Raw genomic sequence first — 9,552 nt, 5'->3', positions numbered from 1 at the left:
GCGGGATGTGCGCGAGGCGCTGGCGGGGGGGGCGGCGCCGCGCAGGGCGGGGGCCCCCGGGGTTAGGGTGTCTGCGTCGCGGCGGGGGATGGAGGTGTCCCCTGTCTTGTGTCTCCTACCATCCCCCCCCCTTCTCGGGCTGCGGCCGCTCGGGCCGCCGCGTTAATGATTGATGCGGGGCCGGAGGCTGGCCAGAGACGCGGCCGGCGGCTCCCAGGGCGAGAGGGTGGGCGAGGGGGTTCGAAGCGCGACAGCCACGCCGGCGTTCTAGAGGACACAGGGGACCTGAGTTCGTGGGGGGCGGGGACCCGGGCTAGGCGGAGGGATGCTCTAACTGTAACCTGCGGAGGTGGCAGGGAGGACACTGCGGTACTCGGTACTCGCTTAGAGACGGTGTCAGGATCCGAGCCTGGCGGTTGTCAGACAGCTGGTGCTGCCTCTCCTGCTCTCATCCATGTGTGAGTGTGTGTATGCATCCCTTCCCCCCCCCCCCGCCTCTCTCTTCGTGTGTACGAGTGTTGCCCTCCTTCTCAATCCACACCAAGTCTTAGTTTATCTCCTTACTCTAGCGGACCTATTCAGGTGCGTCACTATCCTCCTCCCCTCTCTCTTTGTGGTGTCTAAAGAGACCTAAAGGGACAATTCCCAAGCTGGTCTTCATTCAGCTCAGCTCACCAACACGGCAGCCCCAGCTTACTCCTTTGTGGCTTTAACTAGGAATCCGATGAAGAGCTCAGGAGCGCTCACAACGGATTTTAAAGACCAGTTTCAGATGATAGTATGGGGATTCGGAACGCCTCTAAGGAGCCGAGGAGGAATTTATTAAAAAGGGATTCCCAAGCAGAGCTGTGCAGGAGCCTCGGGAGGATGTAGATGAGAGACGACTATAGGTGTCTTCTAGAACAAACCTGAAAAGAGAGTTGAGACCTTTTCTAGAGACGTAGAGTCAACGGTTTGGATAAACCTATACATAATTAACCTTAGAAGTACCTGCCAAGGCTAGTTTGGGTTTCTTCAGGCAAGGGGCCGGAAGAAAAGGAGACTTGAAGAGTTCAAAGGCTTGTGATGAGCAGCAGTGTAAAAAAATATTATAACCTAGACTTCCAAGATGAGGTTTCCCTGTGACGTCTCTAATGTTCACCATGTTCCATCTCTCAGTGATACTCCAGGTGTGGTTTCATCTGGGCGGAGTCTTTATCTTGGTATCTACGACAAGATGTGCAGTTTTAAGGAGTTAGGCACTTGCTGTTTTTATAGCTTTAAAATATCTCAGATACTCTTTACCCCATTTTGCAGGTAAGGAAAATGGAGGCAGCATGACCGTGATGAGCACACCCAGGTGGTGAATGTGAACCCAGGAAGACTACTTTTAGACTTCATGTATGAAACTAGAACACCCAGTAACAATCTTCACTGGGAGGAATTGGGCTGGTAGGAAGGACCATCTCTTTAAGGAAAAGGCTCTTGATTTTCTTTAAAAATTTTATTTCATGTTCATTTAAAAACTGATAGGGCCATCTCCATCAAACTCTGTAAATCAAACTAAATCAAACTCTGTAAGGAGGTTAAAGAAGATTTTCTTTAACAATCTGAGTTACGGATGAGTTATTTATAACTAGACTTGTTTTGTATTGTAAATGTTTAGGATTAAATCAAGTATTTTTGGAAATTTCAACCTTCTCTCTGAAATAGTTTCCACTCATTGATTTTGCAAACTCTTGCACAACTAGGCCAAAGGTACACGTTGGTGTTATATCTTTCTGACCTATCACATATTTTTGGCTAGTGGGTGTGCATTGAATTTAGGTTTTGTTGAAGTTACTTAACTGGTCATTTCTTTATCTCTTTTTCCCTTTTAGTTTTTTTTTCCAGTTTTAAAAATGAACTCTAGCCTCCTTTAACACATGGAAAGGGACTCAAGGTAATCTGTAAAACCGATTAGGGGTCAAGCATTTCAAGGCAGAGGAATGCTAAATCTGAACCCCATGAAAATCAGAGAAACAAACTGTTCATGTTCCCTTTGTTTCCCCACAACCTAAGCTGTTGCCTGGGAAAGGTGGTCGCAAATTCTCACATTTGCAACCCCTCGGCTGCATAAACAGCTTGATTTCATAATTGGGAGAAATTTCACAGATTTTCTTTCACATGCAAAACTAGATTTGTTTGAGACAAGGTCTCACCATATAGCTCTCTCTGGCTTTGAACTTGCTATGTAGACTAGACTGGTCTTGAAATCCTAGAGATTGACTTTCCTCTGCCTCTGAATGCTGGAATTAAAGAAGAGCACCACTACAGACAGCCAGATTCTTATAAAATCAAATGCCTTCAGAGCAGGAGGTATCCTGACTGGAGAAGGGGACCAGTGAAGGACGAAATGAGAGGCGCAACCCAGGGGAGGAGATGGGTGAGCATGAGCCAAACACAGTGACACACGTTTATGAAGCTGTCACAGTGGAACATTATTTGGTTAAAAAATAAATCTTCAAAACAATGGGATTGACTGTAAATGACTGTTCAAAATTCCTAGGTAGATAAGTAGTATATATCTCTCTGATTAAGACCTAGAATTGGCCAGGCATGGTGATGCATGCCTTTAATACCAGCACGTGAGAGGTGGGAACAGGTAGCTCTCTGTGAGTTCAAGGCTAGCCCAGTCTACAGAGCAATAGCCAGAGTTGTTACACAGAGAAACCCTGTCTTGAAAAAAAAAAAACCCAGAGGGAGGGATTCTAATAATATATAGTGTTCTTTTACAATGTTAATATTTTATAAAGTCAAGAAACTGTTTGATGACATTCTTTTCTTTCAGAAAGTACTCTCCTTTTTTCTCTCATATTCCTAACCCCACATAAGGCACAAAACCAACTGAGGAAATGAACAAGGTGACCATTAACAAGGAACATGATACACAAATATGAAAATGTATACAAATCCCAAGAAGCACATTTAAAACTATCAAAACAAGAAGAAACAGGTTGTACTGCAAAAGGAAAATGGCCTTCATGAAAGTTCTCTGGTCTAGATCCAGACAGCTGCCCTTACTATATCCTGGTAGAGCTGAATAGAGAGGAATTAATGAAATAGCAAAATGCATGTTTTGATTATCAAGCACAGCAACAATGCCAAGTTTTCCTTAACTGCTAGCAATCAATAGAGCTCCTCTAATTCTCAATCTTGAAATGGGAAACCGGTTTCCCTTTGAGTCTTGCATGAGCTGGGTTGTGTGCTTGCCATCTGACAATCTGCTCCTCTTCAGAGGCAAGGGCTCATCACTGGGCGTGGCAATGCAGATAGCAGCAACAGGCCAGTAGCTGTTCCAGGGGGTGTACTGTATACAAGGCATCTCGAGGGAATCAGGCTCTTTGCAGTGTTCTTGGTGTCAAAAACCCACCAGGAATGACACGGCAAGGCAATGAAGGCATTCAGAGGTAGAAACCAGTAAGGTCTCCCAAGACAGGGAAAGGGCTTTAGAGGGTACATATACAGAAACTGTACATTGGGCCATTCTGGGTCTTGGGAATGGAACTATTCATAACAGCTGTAGCAAACCAGATGGATTCTCCCAATATGATTTTCTCTGGTCATGTGTCTTTCTATTGGGAATATATGAAGCAATCAAACAAAAAACTTCTTCAGCAAATTTAATCCACAGGAAAACAAACTCTCTTATGATATACCTGTTTTCAGAGAAGTGTGTGTTCTGGAGTTTAAACCCAATGCCTTGCATATGCTAGGCACATGCTGGGCCATGGAGCCACATCTCCAGCCTCCTCTTTAACTTTATTTTGAGACAGTCTTAATCGCTCGGCTGCCTTTGGGCTCAGTCTGTAAGCTCAGGCACGCCTTGAACTGCCGATCCTCCTGCTTCAGCCCCCAGAATAGCTGGAATTTCAGGCTTACATCACCAGGTCTGGGAGAAATCCTTTTGTTTTAGTTTCATTGTGATCTCAAACCAACCAACTAAGCAAAAAGCCATTGTGGACCTTCCACTTAACTGTCCCCAAGAATCTGCATGAGAATCCTCTAGGAGATTCAGGCTCAGCAGAGAGCTTCCATTCTCCTAAAAATACAAATAGCTTTGCTCTGTTTTCAGCCACTCTCTTCCAGGTCAGAGCGAGTCACAACAGCGTAAGAGCTATGTGAGCTCCCTAAAGGCATGGAGACTACCTGTGAAGGCCTTTGAGGAAAGTGTGGTGAGAAGAAAGGCTAGAGATGGACTCTGGAGAGGGCGTTAGAGGGTTGGGTTCTTATCTGGAGTATTGCTTCTAAGTTGACAACAGTTATCTTTTGAAAAGAAGCCAAGGAAGACTTACTGAGAATATGTTCACCCTTCAGGGTCGATGGCTCATTCTTCAACCTCAGCAAGTTCCTCCCCCTTTTCCCTATGGCCGGTCTCCAGGGCAGATGCATGCAGCTAATTAAGATGAAGAGTATCCTAACTTCTGTAGAAATGGATCTTTCCATGACTGTACTGTGAGGATTTCACTTAGCAAGTGGTTCGAGGACATCAGTGTGTAAATATGGTTGGATGTGGGGGAGAGGCAGCACTGTGACTGGTAAGGAGAGAGATCAAAACTGGTTTTTGACCTCTGCTTCACAGTCCACTGCCCCTGTCTGTCCTGCCTGCTTCCATCCCCCTTTTTCAGGATAGGGGGTTTACAATCTGGGGTGTTTCTCCCAATTCTGCCCTTTGTGTATCCTGTCCAGAGCCTGTATTAGCCGTCTACAAAGACCTCATTTGTTGCATTGAACCCAGTTCCAAGTTACCCTCTGGGGAGGAGCCCACCATCGAGGGTTTTTTTTTTTTGCTTTTTTTTTTTTTTTTGCTTTTGGTATGGCCTGTTGGGTGATTGCCATTTACTTGAGAAACCAGCAAGTGCGGAATGTAGATTACCAAGCTACTCATTGTTTATCTACAGGTTTTCTTGAAACACTTGGCTGCATACTTGGTAAGCATCCCTAACATATCACAACTAGAGGGATGTTTTCCATATTATGTAAGCATGAGTTTAAGGTTAAGACTTAGATCTCAGAGCAGGGTTACTATGTAACGCTTCCAGCCGAGCAGGCTGGCTTCCCTTCTGTGGCAATGGCTCTGTTTACTGGTCATTTACTATATTCAGCTACTGTGATGGATGCTTTACCTATACCTCTGATCCTCAGAGTGCCCTCTGCAAGGTGATGGGTATACATCATCCTGATTCTGAGACACAACATGAGACAGGCTGAGAGAAGTTAAGCAGACAGGCGGCAGAGCTGGAGCGAATCCTCGTTCATCCCCAGCCCCTCCCTTATGTCTCTACAAAGCAGCGCCTCCTGAGAAGTCGCTGCACTGTTAGCCTTGAGCATTTCCAGTAAAATGGCTTAACCTCTTCTGAATTTTTTTTAATCATTATTGGAAAGCCTTTGTTAATAATTAAATGAGCACAGCTGATGATAAAAGCACACTGATGTGTCTGGGCCTGAAGGTTAGCTGTAAATGGTATTGAATATGGGTACCCACTGGATCTGGCTAGAGAGTCCCCAAAAGAATGATGACAAATAAGATGTGTGATGTGAGACTGATGGGGGGCACAGTTAATGTAAAGAGCATCCTCCAATAAATGAATGTTGAGCCCCGGGGTTGGCTGGGCGCTGTAGAGTTGAGGGAGGCAAGCAGAGACTGATCCCGTAGATGACCCTGACGTTTAGCATAATATAATTGATTATGACAGCTGATGTTCATGGGAAGGAAACGATCCAGCTGAAATACCACTGTGTGCTGAACATCAAAGGGAGGGTGCCTCAGTTACTGACTCTGAGACTCACATTCACTGTGGGTTCCCACTGCGTTTGAAAAATGCAGTAGTATTTATTCATGGCTATAGTTTAAGTGTCTGTCAGAAATGTTTACGGGTAAAAGGACCTAGGCACCATTCACTAAGAGAAGCATATCACACTCTTAAGTATTGATAAGTATTGATTTCTTACTGTGTGCCAGTGATCTAATGACATTCATCTTGTGCCCCATATGCAAACCACAAACATTTGACTGGGGTCACCCTGGAGGCTCCTCTGCACACTTAAGCCAATTTTACGAAGGGAACGAGCATCTTTTTTTCTTTCTAGGAACCACTTTTCCCCATGATCACTCACTGGTCTCTGTCCTTGGAGCCATAGGTTCCCCCCCACCCCCGAAGTCTATGGTCAAATGAATTCTAAAGGTTTGTGGTGTGTGTGTGCACACACGTGCACACACGCAGTATTGTTTATTGCTAATTTGGAATGTCTTCCCTCCTGCCTCTACCTCTCAACTGCTGTGGTTACAAGTGGGTACCACTGTCAACAACAGGAATATTTTCATTTTCTTTTTTCTTTTTTTTTGTTTGGTTTTTGTTTTTGTTTTTGTTTTTTTTGTTGTTGTTTTTTGTTTTTCGAGACAGGGTTTCTCTGTATAGCCCTGGCTGTCCTGGAACTTACTCTGTAGACCAGGCTGGCCTCAAACTCAGAAATCTGCCTGCCTCTGCCTCCCAAGTGCTGGGATTTAAGGCGTGTGCCATCACCGCCCGGCTTCAGAGATATTTTCTTTTGTTAGTCTTTTTCTTTTCTTTTAGGCTGGGTTTTATGTAGCTCAGGCTGACTTCTAACTCACTAAGTGGCTGAGGATATCCTGGAACTCTTGACCTTCTTGCCTCTACCTCCCAAGTGCTGAGATCACAGATGTGTTCCATCACATCCTGGGCATGTCACCACACCCAACTATTTTGTTGCCTTCTTGATTCCCGCCTTGTCCTTCTGGCTTCTCCCCACCCCTCCTTCCTTCCTCCTCCTCTTTCTCCTTCCACCAAGTCTCAAGTCTAGCTGCCTCAGTCTTATGCACACTTAATCCTCTGTCTAGAGGCACTTCTGAATGCTGGGTCCCTAGTGAGCGTTTGGAGACAGCTCGAAGGCACTAGTAAGCATCACTGTGTTCCAAGCCAGTGGCAGGAAGTGAGGGTGTGGAGAAGAGAGAGAGAGCGTAGAGCACAGGTAGCACAAGCAGAGCCCACCTTGTTTTCAGCAGCAGGGAAATGGCTCCACCATGTTTTAACACAACCATCTTAAAACGATTTACCTAGCTTTAAAGTTTCAATATTACCCTAAATGCCATTAAGCCTTGGTTGCTTTTCTAAATGTGCTAGAGGGGCTGGAGAGGTGTCTAACAGGTATAGTCACTTGCTGATAAGCCTAGGGGTGAGTTCAGTCCCTAAAGCCCACAGGACAGAAGGAGAGGACAGACTTCTGAAGGTGTCCTCTGACCTCCACATGTTTGATGTGGTGCACAATCACTAAGCCCAAAATAAATAAATCTAAAAAAAAAAAAAAAAAAAAAAAGCCTGCAGCCGTCTCTGACCATGACCTCGTGGGGTTAAGGCTGGGGCAAGGGTTGAACCATGTTAACCTCTGAGTCCTGAACTGTCCCACTGGCTCATCCCTGAGAGAACTGTCAGTCCCGGAGAATTGGCCTCTTTCTCCTAGTGTCTGCCCACCTGTGCTGCACATGCACTGCCGGGCACGCTTGCTCGTGATTAGCAAATGGATCTGGAGCTGGCCAGTGAGCCTTCCTTCCCTTCCCATTTGATGTAGCGTGAAGGGCCATCTGTGCATTTTTCGGACTTCCTGATTACGATAACCTTGTTTCTGGAGCATGCTGGGGAGGGTGGAATGGGACTGAAGAGGCTCTGTGGGCTCCCCTTCTGTCCTATCTTCCCAGCTCGAGAGTGTTCTGCAAACTTTGAATGAGCATTTCCGGCAAGACACTCAGCGATGGGCACTCTCTACAGCCACTTAGGGGAGCCGGACGAAAGCCTGCGAGGCTGATGGATGTGAATAGCACACTGCATTATCTTCTCCACTTACTCTTCATTTTCTTCTATCCAATAGTTTGATGTGGGGAAGTCAAAACTGCATATTTGTCAAGGCTCTTTTTTAAAATTTTTATTTTTATGTTATTTTTATGTTTATGAGCATTTTGCTTGCATGTATTTGTATGTACCACCCTGATACCTGAGCTGGTCAGAGAGGCCATCAGCTTCCCTGAAACTAGAGTTATGGATGGTTGGGAGCTGCCATGTAGGTGATGAGAATCAAACCCACGTCATCTGCAAGAATAAGTGCTCAACTACTGGTCTGTTCCCATTGTACAATATTTGAAGCAAATCAGAAACAAAGCAGAAATCAGGTCTCAGAAAGAAAAGAATTCTCATGAGAAAGAGTGAGAAATATCTGATTTATTTGCAGGGTTTTTTTGTAATTAAAAGTGTTAAATATACTGTTTCATGCTGTTTTTATACTTACCATGTCAACTTTGCTATGTAGAATGTCTTGCTGTGGGGAGACTAATATAACAGTGAAGGGCTAAGTTGGGGAGGCGAACACTTCACTGTGTGAATCTGATGTGGAAAACAGCCAGCCACAAGTTTCCATACCGAGTGTTATTGTCTTTTGTTTTGTTTTGTTTTGTTTTGTTTTGTCTTTTGCTTTTGTTTTTTTCGAGACAGAGTTTCTCAGCCCTGGCTGTCCTGGAACTCACTCTGTAGACCAGGCTGGCCTCAAACTCAGAAATCTGCCTGCCTCTTCCTTCCAAGTGCTGGGATTAAAGGCATGTGCCACCACTACCCGGCTGAGTGTTATTGTCATTAAAGCTGATATAGTTAGAAAATCCTGGTGCTACCTGCTTGTCGATGGTGTCCTGCTAATGGTTAATGGAGAAGGAACCCAGTGGAGGGGTGGCCTTGGAATTCTGTCCTGTGTAATTGGTAGTGCTTGGTTTGAGAGAGATTTTGACAGAGGCAGGCGGATTTCTGAGTTCGAGGGTTCGAGGCTAGCCTGCTCTACAGAGTGAGTTCCAGGACAGCCAGGGCTACACAGAGAAACCCTGTCTTGAAAAAAAACAAAAAACAAAAAAAACAAAAGAAAGAGAAAGAGAGGGGGAAAGAGAGAGAGAGAGAGAGAGAGAGAGAGAGAGAGAGATTGATTTTGAAAGACTGAGTCGGGCAATTTCCATTCTTCTTCCGCCTCATCTTCCTGGCTGTATCAGCCTTCCTATGGGTCCTCTAGGTCACCAGTGTCTCAGCAGCAAAGGCTTCCTGTGGCTGTGCCCAGGCTGTCTCCTGATCAGTGGGCCATTTTAAGAGCAGAGGGCTTATCTACAGAGTCAGCCATGCTCTGCCACCAGGCCCTGAGCCAGGCATGTGCTATCTTCCCTGGAGAGGAGTTGTTTTTCTCAGTTCACTGGTTGGCTGTGAGCTGCCCAGGGCCCTCGTGCTTGGTTTACTCTCTGCCTCATTCTGCCTCACGTGCTTTTCTTCCAGTCTCTCTCCCATTCACTTGCTGCTTAGCATCACCCACGCTTTCTCTATGGGATGTGATACGTGTTTTGTTCATTTTATGTCTTCCCTGATGAACTGTAAGACCTATAAAGGCAGGTGCTTTGCTCACTGGTCTTTCTCCAGTGCCCGGTGCATAGTAGGCAAATGATGAAGATCCATGGTCTGATTAAAGGCTCTCCTGTGGGCCAGTGAGGTGACTCAG

This window comes from Grammomys surdaster, unplaced genomic scaffold (assembly GCF_004785775.1).
Source record: "Grammomys surdaster isolate TR1022 unplaced genomic scaffold, NIH_TR_1.0 126248, whole genome shotgun sequence".
Taxonomy (NCBI): domain Eukaryota; kingdom Metazoa; phylum Chordata; class Mammalia; order Rodentia; family Muridae; genus Grammomys; species Grammomys surdaster.
The sequence above is the reverse complement of the archived record's forward strand: the minus strand, read 5'-3'. Positions refer to the sequence as shown.